General features: G+C 38.6%; 1 pseudogene; it reads left to right on the top strand.

The window, feature by feature from the left end:
• The window catches only part of LOC123824263, a 40,428-nt pseudogene extending 15,710 nt beyond the window's left edge, over positions 1-24,718 (top strand).
• The last annotated feature ends 767 nt before the right edge of the window (positions 24,719-25,485 follow it).

Genomic DNA, 25,485 nt, shown 5'->3' on the forward strand with positions numbered 1-25,485 from the left:
ATTTCAGGAAGAAAAAGAAGTTCCCACTCCCTCCTTAGGCTTGTTGGCACCAGCCCCAACAGGAGACCGTTTTGACCTACCCTTCCAAGTCCCAGATTCCCTGCCCCATTGAACTAGGTTCCTCAGGTAGAAGGAAGGACTGCTCAGAGCTGGGACATTCCATGTGTATCTCCATTTGGAGGCTATTGTGTGGACCAAGACAAAGTGCTCTGCACCCTTCTGTGGGCTCAGTCAGCACCACCCACAAGGGGAGACTCTATTGCCGTCCTCCAAAGTTCTAATGGCTCTGTCTTGCTGAGCTTTCTCCTGCAGAAAATAGCACAGGCTGTACCCAACCTGAATCTGCAACATAATCCTCTTGGGGGAACTAGAGTTGAGGACTTTGGCACAGTATAGGTGGTTTGTCTCTGGAATTAGGGGCATTTTCCCCTCATTGAGTGCCTGACCACACTGCTCCCAAGTAGGGGACCCACTACCCATATTGTCCCAACCCCACTAACATCTCCCTACCAAGCTTGCAATCTGTGGAGGGTCTGTGGGTTGTGGACAGCCTGAACCCACTCTATAGTCTTTCTTCGGAAGGCTCCAGAGAAAGACCTGGCAACCTAAATAGAAGGCACAGTAGCTGACAGGTGGAGGCAGACATCAGGAACCAACAGACATTTTACAGATGTGCCCTCAACTCTAAGCTAGAAAAAGCTGACACTTCTACACAGGTTGGTCCCTCCCATGAAAACCCAGGCCCAGCAGATGCAGCCAAGCACAGTGTATAGCATGATTATCTCCAAACAGGTAGCTCAAGGCTAAACACAATGTCTGATATCAACCTTTACCTGAACCCCACCCAAGTAGACCCAAAACCAACACAACCAATGGTGGGCTTTGGACCACACCAAAGCTCAAACCAACTAAACACACAAGCAGCACAGCCAAAGAAAGATCCCAGCAAGCACCATACCATGCTGGAAAGAACTCTGCCTTATACACAGGACTTATACACAGTAATCGAGGTTTATCCTTATAGTCAGTGAGCCTGAAGGTTTAACTCCACTAATGAAAGGGCCAACAGCATTCAAGACTCAACTACAACAGGAGGGTGCACATAACCCACAAAAAAAATTACAGAGCACCAATTTCAGGTGATCTGGGAGATTTTGCCACTAAGCCAAAAAAGATACCTGTATCATAAAGCCATCATAACTGGTTTGGGAGTCATAGTACATATACCTAATACACAGAGGCAAAATAGGGAGAAAAATAAATATGCCCCAAATGAAATCCCCAGAAAAAGAATTAAATGAAATGGAGGCAACCAAAATATGAGATGAAAAGTTTAAAACAAGGTTTATAAGGATGTCCAAGGAACTTAGGGGAAGAATGAAGGATCTCAGTGAGAACTCGAACAAAGAGATAGTAGGCATTAAAAAAGACATAGAAACCATAAAAAAGAACCAGTCAGAAATTAAGAATACCATATCTGAAATGAGGAATACACTGGATGAAATCAATGGCAAGTTAGATGAAGCAGGGGATCAAATCAGTGATTTAGAGTACAAGATGACAATAAGCACCCAAGTAGAACATATAAAGAAAAAAAATATTTTTTTAAATAGGAAAATTTAAGGGACCTCTGGGACCACATCAAGCATAAGAATATACATATGATAGGGGTACCAGATGGAGAAAAGAGTGAGAAAGGGATAGTCAACTTGTTTCAAAGATTATGGCTGAAAACGTCCCTAACCTGGTTAAGGAAAAAGCACACAAGTTCAGGAAACAGGAAGAATCCTAGTCAAAATGAACCCAAACAGGCCCACACCAAGATACATCATAATTAAAGTGGCAAAGGGTAGAAACAAAGAGAGACTCTTAGAGGCAGCAAGAGAAAGGTAGTTACCTACAAGGCAGTTCCCATAGGCTGTCAGCTGATTTCTCAACAGAAACACTTCAGGCCAGAAGAGACTGGCATGAAATATTCAAAGTGATGAAAAACAAGGACCTTTAACCAAGACTACTCTACCCAGCAAAGCTGTCATTTAAAAGTGAAGGTGAAATAAAAAAAAAAAAACTTCCCAGACAAAAAATAAAGTTAAATGAGTTCATTACCACTAAACCAGTATTAAAAAAAAATGTTAAAGGTCCTACTTTAAGAAAAAGAGGAAGAAATACCAAGAGAGAGGAACATAGACATAAAGAATAAAACGGCAATAAATAAATACCTATAAATAATAACCCTAAATGTAAACAGATTAAATGCTCCATTCAAAAGACATAGGGTAGCTGAATAAGTAAGAGAACATCACCCATATATACACTGTCTATAAGACCCACTTCAGAACAAAAGATACAGCCTGAAAGTGAAGGGATAGGAAAGAATATTATATGCAAATAAAAACAAAACAAAAAAAGCTGCGGTAGCAATACTTCTAACAGACAAAAACAGACATAAAAACAAAGGCCATAACAAGAGACAAAAAAGATCACTACATAATACTAAAGAGTTCAATCCAGCAAGAGGATATAACCCTTGTAAACATATATGAAACCAACAGAAAAGCACCTAAATATATAAAGAAAATTTTGATGGATATTAAAGGAGAGATCAACAGTAATACAATCATGGTAGGGGATTTTAACATCCACTGACATCAATGAATAGATCTTCCAGATAAAAAAACAAGGCAATGGTTACCTCAAATAACACAGTGGATCAGATGGGTTTAATTGATATTTACAAAACACTTCATCACCCAGCAGAAGACTCTACATCTCAAGTGCACATGGAACATTCTCAAAGATAGGCCACATGTTAGGACACAAAGTAAGTCTTAATAAATTCAAGAAAATTAAAATAATATAAAGCATCTCCTCTGACCACAATGATATGAAACTAGAAATCAACTACAAAAAATACTGAAAAACATTCAAATACATGTGGTCTAAATAAAATTTTATTTAAAAATGTATTTGTTCTCAATGAGAGAAACCTAAGTAGTCCACCAAAAACTTCTAGAACCAACCAATAAATTCAGTAAAGTAGAAGGATACAAAGTTAATAGTCAGAAATCCAGTACATTATTATACACCAATACCAAACTATCAGAAAGAGAATTTTTTTAAAAAATCCCATTTAATTTTGCATCAAAAAGTACCCAGGAATAAATTTAACCAAGGAAGTAAAAGACCTGTAGTCAGAAAATTGTAAGACATTAAAGAATTAAATTGGAGAAGATGTAAATAAATGGAAGCATCTACTTTTGGATAGAAAGAATTAAAATCATGAAAATACTACCCAAACCAGTCTACAGATTCAATAAAATTTCTATTAAAATATCAACAACATTTTTCACCGAAGTAGAACAAATACTCTTAAAATTTATATGGAAATAAAAAAGATCCTGAATAGCCACAGCAATCTTGAGGAAGAAGAACAAAATTGCAGGTATCATGCTACCTGATATAAAACTATACTATAAGCCTATAGTTTTCAAAACAATATGGTATGGGAATAAAAACAGACACATAGATCAATGAAACAGAATTGAGACTCCAGAAACAAACCCATTCCTATATGATCAATTAATCTATGACAAAGGAGGCAAGAATATAAAATGAGGTAAAGACCATCTCTTCAATAAATGGTGTTGGGAAAACTGGACAGACACATGCAAAAGAATGAAACTGGATCACTTTCTTACACCATATACAAGAACAAACTCATAGTGTATTAAAGACTTAAATGTAAGACCTGGAACCATAAAACTCCTAGAAGAAACATAGGCAGTAAACTCTTGACATAGGTCTTAGTAATATTTCTTTGTATATGTCTCCTTAGGCAAAGGAATCAAAAGGGAAAATAAACAAGTGGCATTATGTCAAACTAAAAAGTTTTTGCACATCGGAGGAAACCATCAACAAAATTAAAAGACAACCTATTGAATTGAAGAAGATAATTGCCAATGATGAGGGGTTAATATCCAAAATATATAAGGAACTCATTCAACTTAACACCAAGAAGACAAACAATTTGATTAAAAGTGCAAATTGACTGTGGGTGTGGGAGATGGGATGGGCAAAGGAAGGAAAAGGGGGGAAATTGAGATAATGATAATTAAAAAACAATAAAAATATTTTTAAAATTCCAAAAGAAAATTTAAAACAATAGGCAGAGGACCTGTATAGACATTTTTGCAAAGAGGACAAACAGATGGCCAATAACATATGAAAAGATATTCAGCATCACTAATCATCGGGAAATACAAATGAAAACCACAATGAGATATCACCCCACACCTGTCAGAATGGCTATCATCAACAAATCAACAGATGGCAAATGGATAAGAGGGGAAACTCATGCGCTGTTGGTAGAATGGCAAATTGGTGTAGTCACAGTAGAAAACAGTATGGAGTTTCAACAAAAAATTAAAAATAGAACTATCATATGACCCAGCAATCCCAATTCTGGGTATTCTTACAAAGAAACCCAAAACACCAATTCAAAAGGACATATGGACCCCTATTTTCATTGAAGCATTATTTTACAATAGCTTAGATATGGAAGCAAACTAAGTGTCCATCAGCAGATGAGTGGATAATCAAGTATATGGTATATTTATATGGTACAATGGAATATTACTCAGCCATAAAAGAAAAATAAATCTTACCATTTGTGACAACATGGATGGACCTAGAGGTTATTATGCTAAGTGAAATAAGTCAGATGGAGAAAGACAAATGCTATGGAATTTAAAAACAAAATAAATGAACAAATAACAAATGAACAGAAACAAACTCTTAGATATAGAGATCAAATTGATGTTCACCAGATGGGAGGTGGAATGGGGGAATGGGTGAAAAAGTTGAAAGAGATTAAGAAGTACAAATGGCTAGTTATAAAAATAGTCATGGGGACACAAAGCATAGGGAATACAGTCAATAATACTTTCATAACTATGTATGGTGTAGGATGGGTACTAGCCTTATTGGGGTGATCACTTCATGAAGCATCTAATTGTTTAATCACCATGTTGTACACCTGAAACTAATATAATATTGTGTGTCATCTGTATTTGAAAAATAAATTTTAAAAAGACAGGTGGGGAAAGATCTGGTAAAGCTGGACTATAGTGTTGGTCAGCTATTGGCACAGATACATACCATAAAACTCCAAGCAGGCCTTCTAGATCTTGATGTTGATCCAGAAAATACTGTTCCTACCATCAGCCTGGCATGGCAAGTTGGCATCATATGCTGCCAAAGCAGTGGCCTGGGAACTATATTTGGAAGGCCATATGCATTGCTTCTCTGCCCCACCTTTACATGGAGGAAATTCATTTGGCGATTTTTGGAAAAAGTCTCTAAGAGGAATGTGAAGTAGGTTTCTAATCTTGCCCTGCTAAGACATAAATTAAGATCTTGTTTGTTCAGAATGACTACTGCCACATTCTGCCAGAAACTCCACTGTGCTCTCTGTGAGTGCAACCTCTATTTATTAGGTTATTTTTTTTGGCCAGGAGTTCACACTGTGCTTTGTTCTCATTGCTCTGCCACTCCCATGGACTGGCTGCCGAGCAAACCAGACAGTGACCCCTGATTCACTCTTCCACCAATTCTATTCATATCTCTTAGTTGTCTTTGGATGGTGTGACCAAGCACCTCAAAGCAGATGCTAAGAGCCTTGTGTACTAATCCAGAATGACAAGCTCCTCCCAGGCCCTGGAGACAGGAAATCCAGCTGCAAGGCCTCTCCTCCTGCCCCACCCAGCAATGGCAGTACCGTTGGGGACAAGGAAGTCTGAAACACTGGCTCTCCTAGACTGCTTTTAGCATCAGAAGCTAGCCCTATTGTGAGTCAGAGAAGAAAATTGACTACAAGGGATTTTGAGGGGAACCAAAAGGTCTCTCAATTCCAAAACATCTCCATTCACCCACCTACACTCCAATACGCTTGGAGCCACTCCTTTTGGTTGAGCAGCTATGCTGCCAAAAGTGCCCCAGAGGCAAATTGATATAGGGAAAGGTTCCCCAACTCTAGCCCTATTTCTGCTATATGATCTTGGACACATTCCTTCTCTTTTCTGGTTCTCAGTTTCCTCAATACACTACATAAGGGCAGGGGGGAATTAGATGAAGTCATCTGTTAGGCCCCTTCTGACCATAACATTCTATATTAGGTTGACCCAAGTTTAAGCTCAAATGTCACTTTTCCCAGGCTACCATTTAATTTGATTGTATTTATTGATCTATTTGTTTGAATTGACTAGATATGTCACTAGAAAAAGAAAGAGCTAGTGACATGGATAGGTCACATAGATGTCTAAAAGACACAGAAACTTCATGAACACAAATCCTGGTTGGACAACCAGAGATTAAAGAGGTCTCATCCTCCTTTCTTCTTTAGTTGCCTCATTCCCACCTCATCCCCTTCTACTCCACACCACTGACTACTTGGCTGAAAGAAGGTAACATCCAGAAAGAAGGTAAAACAACACACTTGGGAATATGGTCAGGGCCTTCCAGGTTGAGGAAATAACACAAAATCCTAGATTGTTTTCTAAGAGCTCCAGGTTCAGGACCCACATACAGCAGCCCCAAGGTGCTACAGATTGGAGGAACAGAAAGTGGTCTTCCCCAAAGGGAGGTAAGGTATGTTTCCAGAGGCTTGCACAAGCAACCACTATGGGGTCTCTTTTCTCTGAGAGGAGGATAAGGTGAAAGCCTGGAATCCCAGGTACACTACACTGGTTTCCTAGGTTTCCTAGGGTACCCTAGAGAGAGGTTTTATAATGATAATGGTAGCTAACATGTATTAGCACTTACTATGTGCTAGGTAATATTCAAAGTGCTTCATATAAATTGAAACACAATTAATCATCACAAAAATTCTGTAAGGCATGCACTATTATTATCTCCATTTTCTAGATGAGGATTCTGAAACACAGGGAGATTAAATAATTTCCTTAAGGTCACACAGCCAGGAAAGTGTAGATCCAGGATACAAACCCAGGCAGTCTGTCTCCATACCTTATGCTCAACTATAGGAAGGTAAATATCTTCTCCAATGTCACAAATCAGAACTGGAAAAATCCTTAGGGCTATTAAAGGCCATATTTTTATTTGATACATGAGGGAATGTGACTCTGAGAGAGAATCTTGTTGAGTGTCATGTGAGTGAGTAAGGGACAGTACAGCAGAGTTAGCACAAGAGCCTTCATCTGCTGACTCTGAACCAGTGTTCTTCCTCCTACTGCTTCTGATCATTTGGTGGGTCTCTTACTTGAATTGCCTCCCTGCTTATGTACATTCCTGACTTGGTCAACCCAACACTCTCCCCAGGAAGAGTGGAGGTGCAGCCATTTCCATAGTACAATTCATTATCTTCTCTTCACAAAATATAAATGAGACTAGAGCTGGCTTCAGTCAAGCATTTTCTAAATGATCAGATCCCTAAATCCCAATATTACCTCTGTGGGAGTTACTGATAGAATGCAAAACCAACATTTTCCATCGATAAGAACATAAACACCCAACCATGCCAAGGCCTCGACCTTCTGAGGAGATGAGTATTCAATGATGTATGAGACCCGCCTCATGCTCAGACAAATTTGTGGATTCAAATTTGAACTTTTTAAGGGTCATTCGGGGAAACCAATACCGAGCCCAGATGGAAAAATTCTGCCTGATTCATTGAGAAGTGATGAGTAGAGCCTGTGAAAGTGGAAAATGGGATTGGGCAGTGGGCTCTGGAGGGAGTGGGGCTAGCCTGGTTTATAATGCCACCAATGTGTGCTGGCCAGTGGCAAGGAGATAGACAGCCCAAGTTCTCCAAAGACCCAGGTTACTCTTCTTTCTGTTGGTATGGACTTGTTCATGGCTCACTGCCTTGAGATGTCAGATTTCACAAAACCATCCTCCCCACTCCACCCTTGCAATGGGTGTGGGAAACAAAAACTCCAGTATAGATGGGAAGTTTTAAAGGACTCTTGGGGGGCTGAACCTTTGACCCATATTAGGCACTCTGTCCATTACCCAATTTCTTTATGGGCCTCTGAGTTGGGCACACAACACTGACCCTAGTGAAGCAGGGCAGACCTACCTCCTACTGAGGGTGTGAGATAGGAGTCCAAGAGCTTTAGAAAGGCGGAAGGGTGGGGAAGGCAGGAAACCTTTTCCAGAAAGGAGAGGAAAGTGATCCCAAAAGTCTGGTTGAAGTCCCAGAATAGTATTAATGCCACCTTCTATCACATTCAGACTTTCCACTACATAGGTTTGGTACAAATGCCTCCCCACACTAAAAGTGGATAAAATGATTGACTCTGAAACAGTTGTAAGGTGAAATACAAATAATTTCCATTGCATTCACTCATGTATTCATTCATTCATGTATTCAGACAGCAGTATTTATGTACCTACTATGTGCAAAGCATCATGGAGAATAGGAATATATAAGCTCATTTCCAAAAGCTTATACTCACAAGAACACATTCCCAAACACTACCCAGTTGTATATGGAAAAGACTTTTAAATACTATAGATGAAAGAAGCTGTCTCTCAATTTGAAGGACTTTTAGAAAGGACCATCTAGTCACATTTCCTCGTTGTCCAAGTGAAGACAGAAACCCAAAGAGGAAAAGAGTATTCTGAGGGTTACATAACCAAGTAATAATTTGTTAGTTTATGTTGTTCTAAGTAAGTAAAGAATAATTTTTTAATTATTAGCATAAATCTTACTTTTAATCTCTATATTATGTAATATCAGCTTTAAATGCAAATATAAGAGTATTTAACTAGTAGGCAGAATCACTGAAATTACCCAGTTCATATTTCAAACCATACCCATGCCTATGTATTTCATTCTTACCAGAACAGTGGAAATGTTGCACAAATCTAATTCAATTGTTTTTTTTTTCACTTTTTTGCATTCACATATTCTACCAAAATTCTCTACCTTTGATTTACTAGTGAGTGAGGACTGGGTAAAATGAAAAGGAATTATGAGTTGCCCTATCTTTCTCTTTACTTCTATATATTATCATACTTAGCACTAGTGATTGGCTAATATAGGGAAGTAACATGAGTAAGAAAAAATATGATGGGGTTCCTTGTTCATTTACACTTATTAATGCTATTACCTTTTTTTACATTCAAAGCAAGCTCTGGTTTGAATGGGAGGCATAGACTCTTGTGGTTGTCAGTGGCCTCACTTACTCAGTCATACACATAATTGTTACCTTGTACTTCATTTGAGTCTTGCTGAACTCCCACACATTGTAGGCCCACTGGAATTTTGTGCTCATGGAGCATTATAGATACTATATGCAAATGAGGTACAAGGAGCAGTAGACACACATGTTATATGTATCATCTTGGCTCATGTGCATGCCCCATTGTCCCATTGGACTTCACTTAAAAGGCAATTTCAAAGATGAATTTTTTAAGAGCTTCAAAAGAGTGACAGTAGAACATTAAAGCAAGTATAGGACTCTTGTGAACATGGGGTCCTGTGTGACTACACAGGTCATATACTCATAAACTCAAGTTGACCCTACATATAGCAAAATAAGAAGAATTTTTAAATGAATGCCAATAAACCCACCATCTACATTCTACCATTTAATTTTACTTAACTTGCTTTACTATATATCTCTCCATCTGTGTCCATCCTACAATTCTTACCTAAGCTATCAATGTTTGTTGCATTTCAAAGTAAGTAGCAGACACCAGTAAAACTTACTACTAAACACTTCAGCATGCCCGTCATTAACTAATGTTTAATAAACATTTATAGTTATTCTGAGATAAACTGTACATACATTTAAAAACAAATATTAAGGAAACATTTGCTGAGTTTTAACAAATACATACAAGTGTACTTCAATCTCTATCAAAATATAGAACCTTACCATCAGCCCAGAACTCTCCTCTTTCCAGTCAGTCTTGATTGCCATATCACCCTCAGAGGCAACTACAAAAACAAGTAGCAATTTGACATATGAAGACTAAAACAATCAAAGGTAAAGAAAAAAATGGAGATATGAGGTTAGTGGATGGAAAGCTTGTCTGAAATAAACATTTTGTGTAATAATGCTAAGAGCTAGCTATCATTTGTTGAGCACTATTTGCCAGGCACTGTTATTTACATAAATTAATGTTTATCATTACAACAACCCTATAAAGTAGGTACTGTTTGTTACCCATTTTACAAGTGAGAATACTGAGTCATATATAACAGCCAATAAATGAGCCTCAGGATTTTAATGCAAGTGGTCTGGCTCTAGAACCCATGCTTATAGGCAACGTGCCATGGTAGGAAATCAAAGGAGAAAAGATGGGATGTCAAGGTGAACCCCGACCACAGAGGACCTTGAGTTCCAATGTGAAAAACTAAGACTATCCTTAAAGTCATGGAAAATGTTCAGAGATTTTTAAGTACAGATTGAACCTCAATGTAAATTTAACAACTTATACAAAAATCAGCTCAAATGGATCACAAAAAAATATGAAACTATAAAACTTTTAAAAGATAACATAAGACAAAATATTCTGGACCTAGAGTTTGGTGAAAGATTCTTAAATATGACAGCAAAGCATGAGCCATAAAACTTTGATGAAGTCTGCTTCATCAAAAAAAAAAAACAAACACTTTTGCTTTGTAAAATATCTTAAGAAAATGAAAAGATAAGCTACATACTGAAGACATTTGCAAACCACATATCTGACAAAGGACTTGTATCTAAAATATAAAGAACTCTCAAAGTCAACAGTGAAAACATATATACATACAAACTCAATTACAAAATGGATAAAGAAACAAGTGTTGGTGATGATGTGGAGAAAAGGGAACAGCCGTATGATGTTGGTGAGATTGTAAATTTTTGCAGCCACTGTGTAAAACACTATGGATTTTCCTCAAAAAATTTCAAATAAACTTACCATATGTCCCAGAAACCCCTCTTCTGAATATTTACCCCAAAACTTTGAAAACATTTATCCACTTCTGGGTATTTATTCAAAGAAATTCAAAACACTATTTCAAAAAGATATATGCACCCCTATGTTCAGTGCAGTGTTATTTACAATAGTCAAGATATAGAAGTAGCCTAATTGTCCTTGATAGATGAATAGATAAAGAAGTGATAAATCTATCACTTAAATCTACATCTACCCTTAAATCTACATGTATACAATGAATATTACTCAGCCATAAGAAAACATTGAAATTTTACCTTTTGCAACAACATGGATGGACCGAGAGAATATTATGCTAAGTAAAATAACTCAGTCAAAGAAAGACAAATACCATATTATTCCATTTATAGGTGGAATCTAAAGAACAAAATAAGTGAACAAACAAAACAAACTCATAGATACAGAGAACAAGTTGATAGTCATTATGTGGGAAGGGAGTTGAGGGGGAATGGGTGAAAAAGGTGAAAAGGATTAAGAAGTACACATTGGCGATTATAAAACCAGCCATGGGGATATAAAGTACAGCATAGGGAATATAGCCAATTGTATAGTAATGATTATGTATGATGCCTTATCACTATATTGTACACCTGAAACAAAAATAATATTGCATGTCAACTTTAATTTAAAAATAAAATTTAAGCTCTGGCTGGTATAGCTCACTGGATTGAGTGTGGGCTGTGGACCAAAGGGCCACTGGTTCAATTCCCGGTCAGGGCACATGGCTTGGTTGCAGGCCAGGTCCCCATTGGGAGCCACATGAGAGGCAACCACACAATGAAAAATAAAATAAAATAAAATTTAAAAATTAATAAAGAACAAGAAGAGATACTTGGTCAACATCACTACCCATTAAGGAAATGCAAATTAAAATCACAATGAGATAACACTTTATACCTATCAAAGTGGCTCTAATTTTTAAAAAATAGTGACAACAGAAAATGTTGTTGAAAATGTGGAGAAACTGGATCTCCCATACATCACTGTACATGTGTAAAATGGTAGAGCCATTCTGGAAAATAGTTTGGTAGCTTCTTAAAATACTAAAGATGCAACTACTATATGACAGCAATTGCATTTCTGGACACTTATTCTGGAGATAAGTAAACTTATGTTTACACAAAAACCTATACACAAATGTTCATAGTTTTATTTGTAATAGTCAAACAATAGAATGAACCCAAATATCTTTCAGTAAGCGAAGGGATAAACAATGGTATACCCGTATCATGAAATACTATGTAGCAGTAAAAGGGGAAAACTATTAACACATGCAGTAACTTGGATGGATCTCAAGGGAACTGTGCTGAGTGAAAAAAAAAAGCCAGCCTCAAAAGGTTACATACTGTATCACTGCATTTGCATAACATTGTTAAAATGACAAATTTTAGTGATGGAGAAGAGATCAGTAGTACCAGGTATTAGGAATGGGGGGGGAGGGTAACTATAAAGTGGTGGCTCTAGAAAATTTGTCCTGGTAAAATAATTCTTTATACTAATTTTGGTGGTTGTTAACAAATCTGTACATATAAAATGTCACAACACTAGTTATGGGCTAAATTGCTTCCCCTTAAATCTCATATATTGAATCTTTAGCCCCCAGCACCTCCAAATGTGACTGTATTCAGAGACAGGGCCTTCAGAGAAGGGATTGTATTAAAATGAGACTACTAGGGCACACCCCAATGTAATCTGGTGTTTTTATAAGAACAGTAGGCTAGAATACACTGAGAGACACAAGCAACATATGTACACAGAAGGATGACCATGTAAAGAGCCAGCAAGAAGTTATCTGTCTACAAACCAAGGAGAGAGGCCTCAAAATTAATTCAAACCTTCCAGCACCTTGCTTTTGTACTTCTAGCCTCCAGAGCCATAAGAAAATATATGCAGCAATATTTACAGTCACCGAGATATGGAAGCAGCTCAAGCGTCCATCAGTCGATGAGTGGATAAAACAACTATGGGACATTTATACAATAGAATACAACTCAGTCAAAAAAAAAAAAGAAAGAAAGAAAATTTTACACTTTGTGACAGTATAGACGGATCCAGAGAACATTATGCTAAGTGAAATAAGCAAGTCAGAGAAAGACAAATACCATATGATTTTACTCATATGTGGACTCTAATTAAACCAACTGACCTAACAAGGAAAATGGGGACAGACTCACAGATAGAGAGCAGGATGAGAACTAGTCGGGGGGATTTAGAGAGTGGAGGGATTGTGCAAAAAGGAAAAAGGACTCATGGACATGGACAACAGTGTGGTGATTGCTGGGGGGAAGGGTGTAAGGGGACTAAAGGGTAATGGAAAGATACAATAAAAATTAAATGAAAAAAAATTAAATGAAATGAAAAGAAAATACATTTTTCTGTTGTTTAAGCCACTCAGTCTGCAGTATTTTGTTATGGCGGCTCTAGCAGACTAATACAGCACTATACACCAAAAATGAATTTAATGCATATTAAGAAATGGTAGAATAGAATAAGATTATTTAGTCTGCTCGAGCTGCCATAACAAGATATCACAGATTTGTGCGGTTTAAACAACATAAATTTATCTTCTTACAGTTCTGGAGGTTAGTTCAAAATCAAGGTGCCACAGTTGGTTTTTTCTGAAACCTCTCTTCCTAACTTGTATACAGCCACATTCTCTGTGTGTCCTCACATGGCCTTTCCTCTGTGTGCACATGGAGAGAAAGAGAAATAGAGATAGATGGCTCTTCATCTTCTTACAAGGACACCAGCTCTGTCACATTAGTGTCTTACCCTTATGACGTCATGTAATCTAATTACCCTTCCCAAAAGCCCTATCTCCAAATACAGCCAAAAATTTGTCCCACATTGTGGGTTAGGGTTTTGACATATAGAATGAGCAGGAGACACAAATCAGTTCATAACAAAGTTACATAGTTTAACTCATGGTATTGTACCAATGTCAAATTTGTTGGTTTTGAAAGGGTACCATGGTGATATAAGCTAATGTTATCATTGAGGGAAGCTGGGTGAAGGGTACACAGGAACTCTGTACTATTTTTGTAACTTCTTATGATTCTAAAATTATTTGACAATAAAAAGTTTAAAATAACAATAGAATAAAAGAAAACAGTATTCTAAGAAGGCCTGCAGTGTACAAGAGTTCTTGTCTTGACTATTTGCATACCATAAATGAACCAGGACGGGTTAGATTCTGACTTCACAACCCACTGGCTCTGCAATCTACACCAATTCCTAAGTTGGAGCCTCCATGTCTATGTCCTTTAAAAGCATGAATTGCAGGGCAGAGCACTGTCCTGGGCATTAGGAGCCCTGGATCTTTGCTAATAATTTTCCCATTAACTTTGGGATAGTTTTTGAAACATTTCTTCTCACACTTTAGTAAAATTGGGATGATCTCTAACTTGTCCTCTCTTACAAAGCTGTACTAGGGATCTAGAGTGGCAATATCAGGTTTCTGCCCCATTGATATCCTCATCTTGCTTTTAGCATTTTCTTCCCCAAGTAGCAAAAATAGAAGACAGGAGGGGGGCAGTAGGTGGGAAATTAGGCAACATGTAGAAAGGAAGAGGGAAAAAAAGCTGCACACCAGATGTTTTTTGAGAAATGAAGAAAGTGTGAGGTGAAGTAAGCGTTTGACAAGAATGTTTAGAAAGAAGATTAATCACCATTTCAGTGTTCCATGTCCAAAGTGATTGTGTCTTTGCTTGTTTGGCTGGGTCTGATTTCAGAATTAGAGAAACCAGCTTTCTCATTAAGGCAAGATGGGGCAGAGGGGTGGGTGGAGGGACAGACCAGGGCTCCCCTATGGTTGGCCACTAATAGAGGACAGATGGAAATGACTGGAATGCCCTTAAATAAGGTGGAAAGCAACTGAGAGAAAAACTGTTAAAAGAAAGTACATAAACAGTTTGACCACAAACTACCAGGTTCTGACTTGCTGATAGGAGTGTAAAACTTACTTGTCAGCTTGGTTTTAAGTGCCAAACACTGAGTGCTGAAGTGGCAAGGAAGGCCAGTCAACAGGCACAGTCACTCCCACTGTTCAAAATCCTTCTATGGCTTCACACAAGCTACCAGGAAAAGTCCAAACTCCTTTATGTTGAATGTGAGGCTCTCATAAGCTGGTCCAAACCTGCCTTCCAACCTTCTCCTTGATTGTGTCTGAGATCCATGAAATGAGATAAATCTACTAATGGCCCCTTCAAAAACAGTATTGGATTCACTCACAGTCATGATACCTAGGTTCAAGAGATCACATTCCTATTAACTGGCTATGTAACCATGAAAAGAAAATCACATAACCTCTCTGAGCCTTAGTTTCTTACTCTGTCAAATGAGGATAATAATCCCCATCACAGGGATCACTTCATAGATTTCATAAATATCTAACCACTATGATATACACCTGAAACCAATATAAAATAATATTGAATATCAACTGTAATTGACAAATAGAAAATAATCCCCACCACTATGGCATAGTGGGATTTTTGGAAGCAGTGCAACAAATATAAAAGCACCTAGGAGATCCCAACATGTTTCAAGCACCAGGTCCCTGTCAACCCTGGCTGCAGTATTTTAATCCTTCGGGTTGATTAGTCACAAATCACTCCTACTTCGGAAAGAATCCATCTGGAACCAATCACTTTATTATTTGAGCCCCTCTAAATCTTTGCTAAACATGTTCTATTAGAACCCTTGTACATTGTTGAGGTAAATGTGAATTGGTGCAACTACTATGGAAAAAATTATGAAAGTACCTGAAATTTTTAAAATAGAACTACTATACAATCCAGCAATCTTACTTCTGGGTATGTATTCAAAGGAATTGAAATTGATGTCTCAAAGAGTTATCTTCACTTCCATATGTATTGCAGCATTTGTTGCAATAGCCAAGACATGGAAGCATCCTAATTGTCCATCAACAGAAAAATAGATAAAGAAAATATAATACATAAAAAGGGGGATCTAAAAGTCCAGAATTTATTTATAAAATATTGTGATTTTTTTACATGTTTAAACTTCAGTCACCTTCAAAGTACTCTCCACTTGATGCAATACACCTATCGAGGCACTTTTTCCACTGCTCAGAACAGTTTTTGAATTCATCAATTTTGATGCCTTTTAGTGATTCTGCTATTTTTTTTGTTTCACTTCTTCCATATCAGCAAAATGTTCTCCTTTGAGGACTTTTTTCATCCAGGGGGAAAAAAAAGTCACTCAGGGTGAGATAGGGTAAATACGGAGGGTGGGGCATGGGGGTCATACTGTTTTTGGTCAAAAACTGCTGAACACACAGTGTGGTGTGGGCAGGTGTGCTCATCAATCACCCATCATGAAATGGGCAAACAATTTGAAAGAGCCTTCAAAAAAAATTCAATGAAGCCAAAAGCAGCTTCTCAAAAGAACACCACCTGGTACACTGATCCAGATGGGTTCCTAGAACACTCACCTAATGGGGGAAGTCTGTATTACCAGGGGCCCATCCTCCAGCATATAATTCCTTTTTGGGGTAATCCTCCCTTGTACATACACAAGAATATTATTCAGCCTTAAATAAAGAAAGAAGTTCTGGCATTTTTAACAAAATGGATGAACGTTGAGGACATTATGCTAAGAGACATAAGCCAACCAGACACAGAAGGAAAAATACTACATGATACCACTTACATGAGGAATGTAAAACAGTCAAACTCATAAAAGCAGAGAGTAGGATGGTGGTTGCCAGAGACTTGGGAGAGAGGAAAATGGGGAGATGTTAGTCAAAGGGTATGAACTTTCAATTATGCAGATGAATAAGTCCTAGCAATCTACTGTGCAGCTTAATGCCTGTAGCTAACAATACTATAATCTATACTTAAAATTTTGCTAATAAAGTAAATCTTATGTTATACATTATTATAACAAAAATAATAATAATAAATAAAGAAGGCAGAAGAAAACTTTTGGAGCTAATAGATAAGTTTATGGCCCAGATTACTGTGATGGTTTCACAGAAGTATGCTTATCTACAAACTCATCAAGTCATATACACTAAATATTTATGCTAATCATACCTCAACAGAGTGTTTTTCAATAAAATAAAATAAACTATGCAACAAGATGATCTACAAGAGTGTGTTCACAACTCTCTTGCCTCATCTCCCACACCAAATCCATCTCTACATTTGCTGTGTACTTTACATAGAATTCTATGGTTTCCACTAGCTATACTGTATTTTAATTATCTTCTTATGGTCCTGTCTTTCCCACTAGACTATGGAATATTTAAGGGCTAGAATTGTGTCTTATTGAATTTAATATGCCCCACACTGGGTATGCAGTAAATCTCAGCAAAGGTTTACAGAATTGAACCACTGAACTGAAAGTCTCTTCAATAATTTGGGACATTATTAAATGAATGTGGAGTTATAAAATTCATTATAATGTTAATTATAATTAATTAAGGTAATTTTTAAAAATTGTCTTAGAACAAACTACATACAAGACACTAAGCTAGGCACTATATATGTATCCATAAATGATTCAGGGTCTAGCTTGGGCACTTGTTCTCAGTCTTGGCTTCATGGTGGAATAACCTAGGGAAATGTTTTAAAATTACTGACATCTGGGTCCCCTACCCCAGAGATTATAATGTAATCATCTGAGACACACCCTGGCATTGCAGTTTTTAATGTTAAACCTAGGTTAAGAATTTCTCATCTTATGGTGAAAGCAGGCATGAAACAAGTATTTGAAAGTGTAATGAGTGTTTTGAAAGAAAAAGAATACTATAGGAATTTATAACCTAGCCTCAGGAAGGTTGAATTCTTTATCTCCTGAAAATATCCTTCAAGAATGAAGTAGAAATGAGGACATTCTCTGTTGAAGGAAACCCAAGAATTTGTCACCAGCACACCTACTTTAAAAGAATGGTTAAAAGAAGTTCTCTGAACAGAAAGAAAATATTTTTTTAAAACGACAGAAATCTTAGAGCATCAGGAAGGAAGAAACAACAACCAAGAGGGCAAAAACTCCTCAGGAGTTTTTCAAATTATATTTGATGGTTGAAACATAATTACAGCACTATCTGATGTGGTTGTCAATGTATATAGAGGAAATATTTAAGATAATTACATTATAAGCTAAGTAGGGCTACTTTTAGGCATTTAACCCAGAGAGATGAAAATTCGTATTTACATAATTTTGTATACATGCTTGTTCTTAGCAGCTTTATTTGCAATAGTCAAAAAAGTGAAACAACTCAGTTGCCTTACAATGCATATATGGTTAAACAAACTGTTGTACTCCAATTGGATAGTATTCCAATATCATGGAATACTATTCAGCAAAAAAAAGGAACAAACTATTAATAGATGCAACAACTTGAGTGGATCTCAACCATATTATGATGAGTGAAAAAAGCCAATCCAAAACTTTATATACTGTATGATTCCATTTATACAAAATTGTTTAAATTACTAAATTATTGAGATATAGAAAAGATGACTACTTTCCAGAAGTTAGAGACAGAGAGAAGGGTAAAGGGGGCTGTGGCAAATATTTCACATGAGGAATATTTGTAATCAAATTATTCTGTATCTTGATTGCAGTCATGGCTGCACAAATGTACACATGTGATAAAATTACTAGAATTATACACATATATTGTACTAATGCAAATTTTGTGGTTCTGATTTGTACTATAATTGAGAAATAACCATTGGAAAGGCAGCTAAGGGGCAAGTGGAAGGTAGAAGGTAGAGGAATTTAGCAAAAAGAAAACAGGATTCACAGACATGGACAACAGTGTGGTGATTGCTGTGGGGAGGGGATATAAGGGAACTAAATGGTAATGGAAAGATACATAAAAAATGAAACTTCACCGCTGGGGGGGGTAGAAAATTAAGTCAAGAGTAAATGAGACTTCTCTGTACTATCTTTATAACTTCCTGTTTATCTATAATTATTTCAAAATAAATGTGCATACCCATGTTCACTGCAACACAATTAACAATCTCTAAAACATGGAAACAATCTAAGTGTCCATTGACAGATGAATGGATAAAGAATACACATACACACACACACACACACACACACACACACACACATATATAAACACAAGAATATTATTCAGCCATAAAAATAAGGAAATCTTGTCATCTGGGCAACATGAATGGGCCTTGAGGGAATTATACTAAGTGAAATGTCAGACAAACAGAATTACTATATATCTCACTTAATTGTGAAATCTAATAACATCATAGTCATAAACACACAGACAGAATGGAAGTTTCCAGGGACTATTGGTGGGGAAAATGATGACATGTGAGTCAAAGGGTTAAATGTTCATTTAAAATGTGAATAAGTTCCAGGGATCCAACACACAGCATGGTGACTAAAGTTAACAATGCTGTATTGTAGAGATTCCAAGATGGACGCAGAGTATGTGGAAGCTATACTTACCTTTTCCCAATACCATATTAAATTTACAGCAAAATTACACCTCAATCAACCTAAATAATCAATTGAAGGATACCTGAACAGAAGTATTATAACCAAGGACTTACATAAGAAGCCATATAGAGACTGGTAAGTCTCTACAGAGACTAAAAAAAGGACTGTCCCCCATACCCACATGCAGAGGCCAAGAATCCAAAAGGATACCTTGGCTGCAAAAGTCCCCCCTGATAAGTGTGGGGTCTAAACCCCATGTGGAAATCCCCAACCCATAGCACCAAAGATGGGAAGACGAGCCCATATAGCATCTGGTGGTGAAAGTCAGTGGGGATTCAGTCCATCTGGGAAAGAAGAGGGTCTGCTAGAGACTCAGGAGCCACCTTCCCAGGGTTGAGCACTCCAATTGTTACAGCACCAGCCTGGGGAGTGCACTACCCAGTTCTCCAATTACTTGCAACACCACCCTGCTAAGCTCAAGACCTGCAGAAGGGTGGGCTGGCTGCACCCAACAGGGACCTTTGGTGCATTCTTTCTCTGGAAAAGCTCCTGGTGGAGATTCAGACAGTAATTGAGTTGTGTAGCTTTAGAAAAGGGCCGTTCCTCCCCACCTAATGAGCACAGCTGGCATTGCCACTCCCAACCCCTGTGACCTGTTGATTCACTTGACCTGATCCTCTAACTCTTAGAGGCCCTGCCCTCCGGAGCTCAGTTTCACAAGGGGGATAAGAGTGCTGCACAAAACTGAGACCTTTATAGCATGTCTTTCTGGGAGGCTCCTCGCTGGGAATTAGATGCACACTGGATTCTGTGGCTATGGCTGCATGGGGGCCATTCTTACCCCTCAAAAGCTGAGCCCAGGCCACTCCTCTGACAGGAGACTCTTTTGATCTGTCTTCCCAAGTCCTGGTGGCTCAGCTCTGTTGAGCTTGCTTCTGTAGAGGGGCCACTGGCTGTACCCAACATGAATATGTCGTGGGATCCTTTTGGGGAAGCTAGATTCAGATATCAGGCAGGGAGCAAATGGTATGGCTCCACAGTAAAACTACTTTCCTCCTATTGAGTACCTGACCACATTGCCCCCAGGTGGGAGATCTCCCACTTCCCATTCTCCCAACCCAGTCACCATGCCCTGTCAAGCTTATGCCTTGTTCAAGGGACAGGGAATTGCAGCCAGCCTGGGCCACTTTACAGACTTTCTATAGAAGGTACTTGAGAAAGATCAAGCAACCTCAGGGGTGGTGGAACAGCCTACAGGAAGAGATAGACCTCAGGGCACCTTAGACCTTTTACTGACCTGCTCCAAGCTAAGAGATGGAGAAAGTTTGTATACAGGTTGGCCCCTCCCATGCACACCAAAGTGCAATAGAGACAGTGACAAAAAGCAAATTGAATGTTAGCTTCAGAGAGATAGGCTAAGGCCAGACACAGGCAGCTTCTGACATCAACCTGCACTGGAAGCTTACCCAAGTGGACTCAGAACCAACAAAACCAGTGGTGGGCTTCAGACCACACCAAAGCTTGACCTAACTAACCACACAAGCAGCACAAGCAAAGGGAGATCCTGAGAGGCACCACACCTTGCTGGATACAACTCTACCATGGGGTGGGGGGTGGGGAGCCCCTGCATAACAGATCATATATTGTGATCAAGAACTATCCTTATAGTCAGCCAGCATGAGTGTGAACCCAACCAACAAACAGAAAAACAGCATTCAAGGTTCAACTACAACAGAAGTGTGCACATAACCGACAAAAAAGACATTGCTGGAACACATAGCTCAAGTGATCTGGAAGATTGTGCCACTGAGCCCCACAAAACACCCACAACATAAAACCACCATAACAAATAAGGGAGTGATAGCATGTCTACCTTAATACACAGAGAAAACTAGAAAAAGGCAGGCAAAATGGGGAGACAAAGGAACATTCCCCAAATGAAATAAAAAGAGAAATGCCTACAAAAAAGAATTAAATGAAATGGAAGCAACCAAGACATGAGATGCAGAGTTAAAAAACAATGGTTATGAGGCAGCTCAAGAAACTTAGGGGAAGAATGGATGCTCTCATGAGAACTTGAACAAAGAGACAGTAATCATGAAAAAGGACATAAAAACCATGAAAAAGAATCAGTCAGAAATGAAGACCTCAATATCTGAAATAAAGAATACACTAGATGGAATCAACAACAGGTTAGATGAAGCAGAGGATCAAACCAGTGATTTGTAGGATGAGATAACAGAAAAACCCAATCAGGGTAGGAAAAAGAAAAAATGAATTTTTTAAAAATGAGGAAAGTCTAAGGTCCTCTAGGACAATATGAAGCATAACAACATCTGCATAATAGGGATACCAGATAGAGAAGAGAGTGAAAAAGGGATTGAGAACCTATTTGAAGAAATACTGGCTAAAAACTTCCCTAACCTAGTAAAGGAAAAATACACACAAGTCCAGGAAGCACAGAGGGTCCTGGTCAAGATGAACCCAAAGAGCCCCACTCCAAGACACATCATAATTAAAATGGCAAAGGTTAAGGATAAGAGAGAATCTTAAGAGACGCATAAGAAATACAGTTAGTTACCAAAACGGAATTCACATAAGCCCATCAGCTGATTTCTCAAGAGACACACTTTAGACCAGGGGTGTCCAACCTGCAGCCAGGATGGCTATGAATGTAGACCAACACAAAATCATAAATTTACTTAAAACATTAGGAGTTTTTTGTGATTACATGTTGCAATGACATAAAATAAATATACATACGATGATGTTTTATTACTTAGATATGTACATTTTCTATATTAGTGATCACAAGCTTGGAAACTGCCTGACATAGTAAAAGATTATCGAAAGGGTCACTGTACAATTAGGGTTATTGTGTGAGGACTTTTTTGCTTATCTGTGGTGGCGGATATTACAAAAATTATGGACAAACCTTTTTTTTGTTTGTCAGCTTTCATTAGTGTTCGTGTATTTGATGTGTGGCCCAAGACAACTCTTCTTCTTCCAGTGTGGCCCAGAGATGCCCAAAGTTGGGACACCCTTCCTTTAGGCCAAAAAGAATTGTCATGAATACTCAAAGTGATGAAAAACAGGGACCTATAACCAAGACTACTCGACCAAGCAAGTTTACCAAATTTATCATTTAAATTTGGAGGAGAAATAAAGAGCTACCCAGACCAAAAAAAAAAAAGCTACAAGAGTTCATTAACAGCAAACCAGTATTACAAGAAATGTTCAATGGTGTTCTTAAGAAAGAAAGAAAAAGACAGAGAGGAACATAGGTATAAAAAATAAAATGGCAATAAGTACCTATCAATAATTACTTTAAATGCAGATTAAATGTACTAATAAAAAGACACAGGGTAGCTGCATTCATAAGAAAATAACACCCATATGTATGCTGTCTACTAGACACCCACCTCAAAACAAAAGATAGACACAAACTGAAAGTAAAGGGATGGAAAAAGATATTCCATGAAAACATACACACAAAAAAAGCCTGAGTAGCAATACTATATCAGACAAAATAGACTTTGAAACAAAGACCATAACAAGAGACAAAGAAGGATGTTAAGGATTTTATTTACATAATATTAAAAAGATCAATCCAACAGGAGTATATAAACCTTATAAACATATGCACCCAACATAGAAGTACCTAAATACATCAAGAAAACCTTGGTGGACATGAAGAGAGAGATCGACAGTAATATAGTCACAGTAGAGAATTTTAACACCTGATTGATATCAATGATTAGATCTTCCAGGCAGAAAATCAACAAGGAAACAGAAGCTTAAATGACACACTAAATCAGAAGGATTTAATTGATACTTACAAAACATTTCACCACAAAGCAGCAGGATATACCTTCTTTTCAAGTGAACATGGAACATTCTCTAGGATAGACCACATGTTTGGACACAGTACAAGTCTTAATAAATTCAAGAAGATTGAAATCAAACCAAGCATCTTCACTGATCATAATGGTATGAGTGTAGAAATCAATTCCATAAAAACCTGAAACACACACAAACACACGGAGGCTAAATAACATATACTAAACAATGGAGGCTCAAAAATGAGATAAAGGAAGAAATCAGGTACCTTGAACAAATAAAAATGAACACACAACAACCCCAAATCTATGGGAAACAGCAAAAGCAGTTCTAAGAGGAAAATTCACAGCAATACAGGTCTACTTCAAAAAGCAAGAAAGAGAGTGGGTGGGCAGCCTTGTGGACTGCCATGTGTACACTAGCATACCTCCCCAACTCCCACCCCAAGATGCCATGTAGACAACCTGACCATGCTCCCCACACCCCTTGGAGCAGGTCAGCTCAGACCTTGAGTCCTGGATTGCCAGGGGCATCCCAAGGGAATCCGCTTGATAATTTGCCTTTCCAGGCACTTTGTTGGCCCCTGAGCCCCCTGGGTTGCCATTGTCACCAGGCTCAACACAGTGCAGGCCCTGGAGTGCCCACAACAGGGAGTTGCTGCTGGGCACCCTGCTGCAGTCAGCCATGTGCTGCCCACTGCTGCTAGACTGCCAGTGAGCACTGCCCACCTACCAGCATGTGTCAGCCAATCTGGCCCACCAGGAGGTGTAGCGCATACCCTTCAGACAGTGCCACCAGCACTACTAGTTTCTCAAGAACAAGCTCCATGATGCACATGAGTAGCTACCTGGAACCTTCAATGGGCTCAGATCCATGAGTTCGTAGGACTGCTCAATTACACCAGGCACAGGTGCAGATGTCACTGCTCCCCCAGGAGGATGGCCCCAGCATGGCCACTGCCTGGTCTCCAGAGCACCCTCTGAGCCAGATGCCTTATCGCTGTATGCTGCCTCCAACCCTTACATGGATCCCTCCTGGATGCTCAGATTCAACTTATCCCAACCCAAGTCCTCAGAGCCCCCCCCCCCAAGCTGGGCCACCAGCTACCCCATGGCACTCCACACCTTAACCCCCAGGCCTGGCCACGAGAAGACCATGTGTCCCTCCATGCCCCCAACTCCCTGTTGCCCATCGACCCCACCTGGAAAGAGCCCAACTCACCACCTGGTAACACCAAGAACCCAGCGACCCCACACCTCATGCCCCCATCACTGAATGCCATGCTCCTGCAGACCCTGGGGCACCTGGAAACACTGTGGCTATCCTGGGGCCACTGTGTAATCAACTATGGACCCTGAACCAACATGTGGAACAGTTGCACTGCTCTTTCCACCAGACCATGTCACTAGTGTTGGGCTATATCCTGGGCAGTGGCCAAGCCAGGCATCCTGGGGGACTACACCTGTGAGACCTAGACTGCACACAACCCTTGGTTCCCTCAGCCTGACACCATCCTGTTGACCTCTCCTCATACCCAGGTATGTAGAACGCCTGAATAGATTGATAAGGACTAGTGAACTTGAAGAAATAATAAAAAAAAAATACCACCACACAAAAGCCCTGGACCAGTGGGCTTCAGAGGCAAATTTTACCAAACATTTAGGGAAAAGCTAACATTCTATCCGTGTTAAACTATCCCAAAAATTCAAGAAGAAGTAAGACTCTCAAACTCGTTTTATGAGGCATGTATTATCCTAATTCCAAAACCAGGCAAAGACACAACAAAGAAAACTACAGGCCAATATTGCTGATGAACTTAGATGCTAAAATCCTCAACAAAGTACTGGCAAACCAGATCCAGCAATACAATAAAAAGATCATACACCATGATTAAGTGGGATTCCTCACAGGGATGCAAGAATGGTACAATATTCAGAAATCAATAAATGTAATACATCACACAAACAAAACAAAAGACAAAAATCACATGATCATATAAATAGATGCAAAAAAAGTATGTGATAAGGTACAGCACCATTTATGATAAAAACACTCATCAAAGTGGGAGTAGAGGGAGCATTCCTCAACATAATAAAGACCATATATGAGAGACCTACAGCCAACATCATACTCAATGGGCAAAAACTAAAAGCTTTCCCACTAAGATCAGAAACAAAACAAGGGTGTCTGCTTTCACCACTTTCATTCAACATAATATTGGAAGTTCTAGCCACA

The sequence above is a fragment of the Phyllostomus hastatus genome, unplaced genomic scaffold (genome assembly GCF_019186645.2).
Source record: "Phyllostomus hastatus isolate PE091 unplaced genomic scaffold, TTU_PhHast_1.1 phas_contig_551, whole genome shotgun sequence".
Classification (NCBI taxonomy): Eukaryota; Metazoa; Chordata; class Mammalia; order Chiroptera; family Phyllostomidae; genus Phyllostomus; species Phyllostomus hastatus.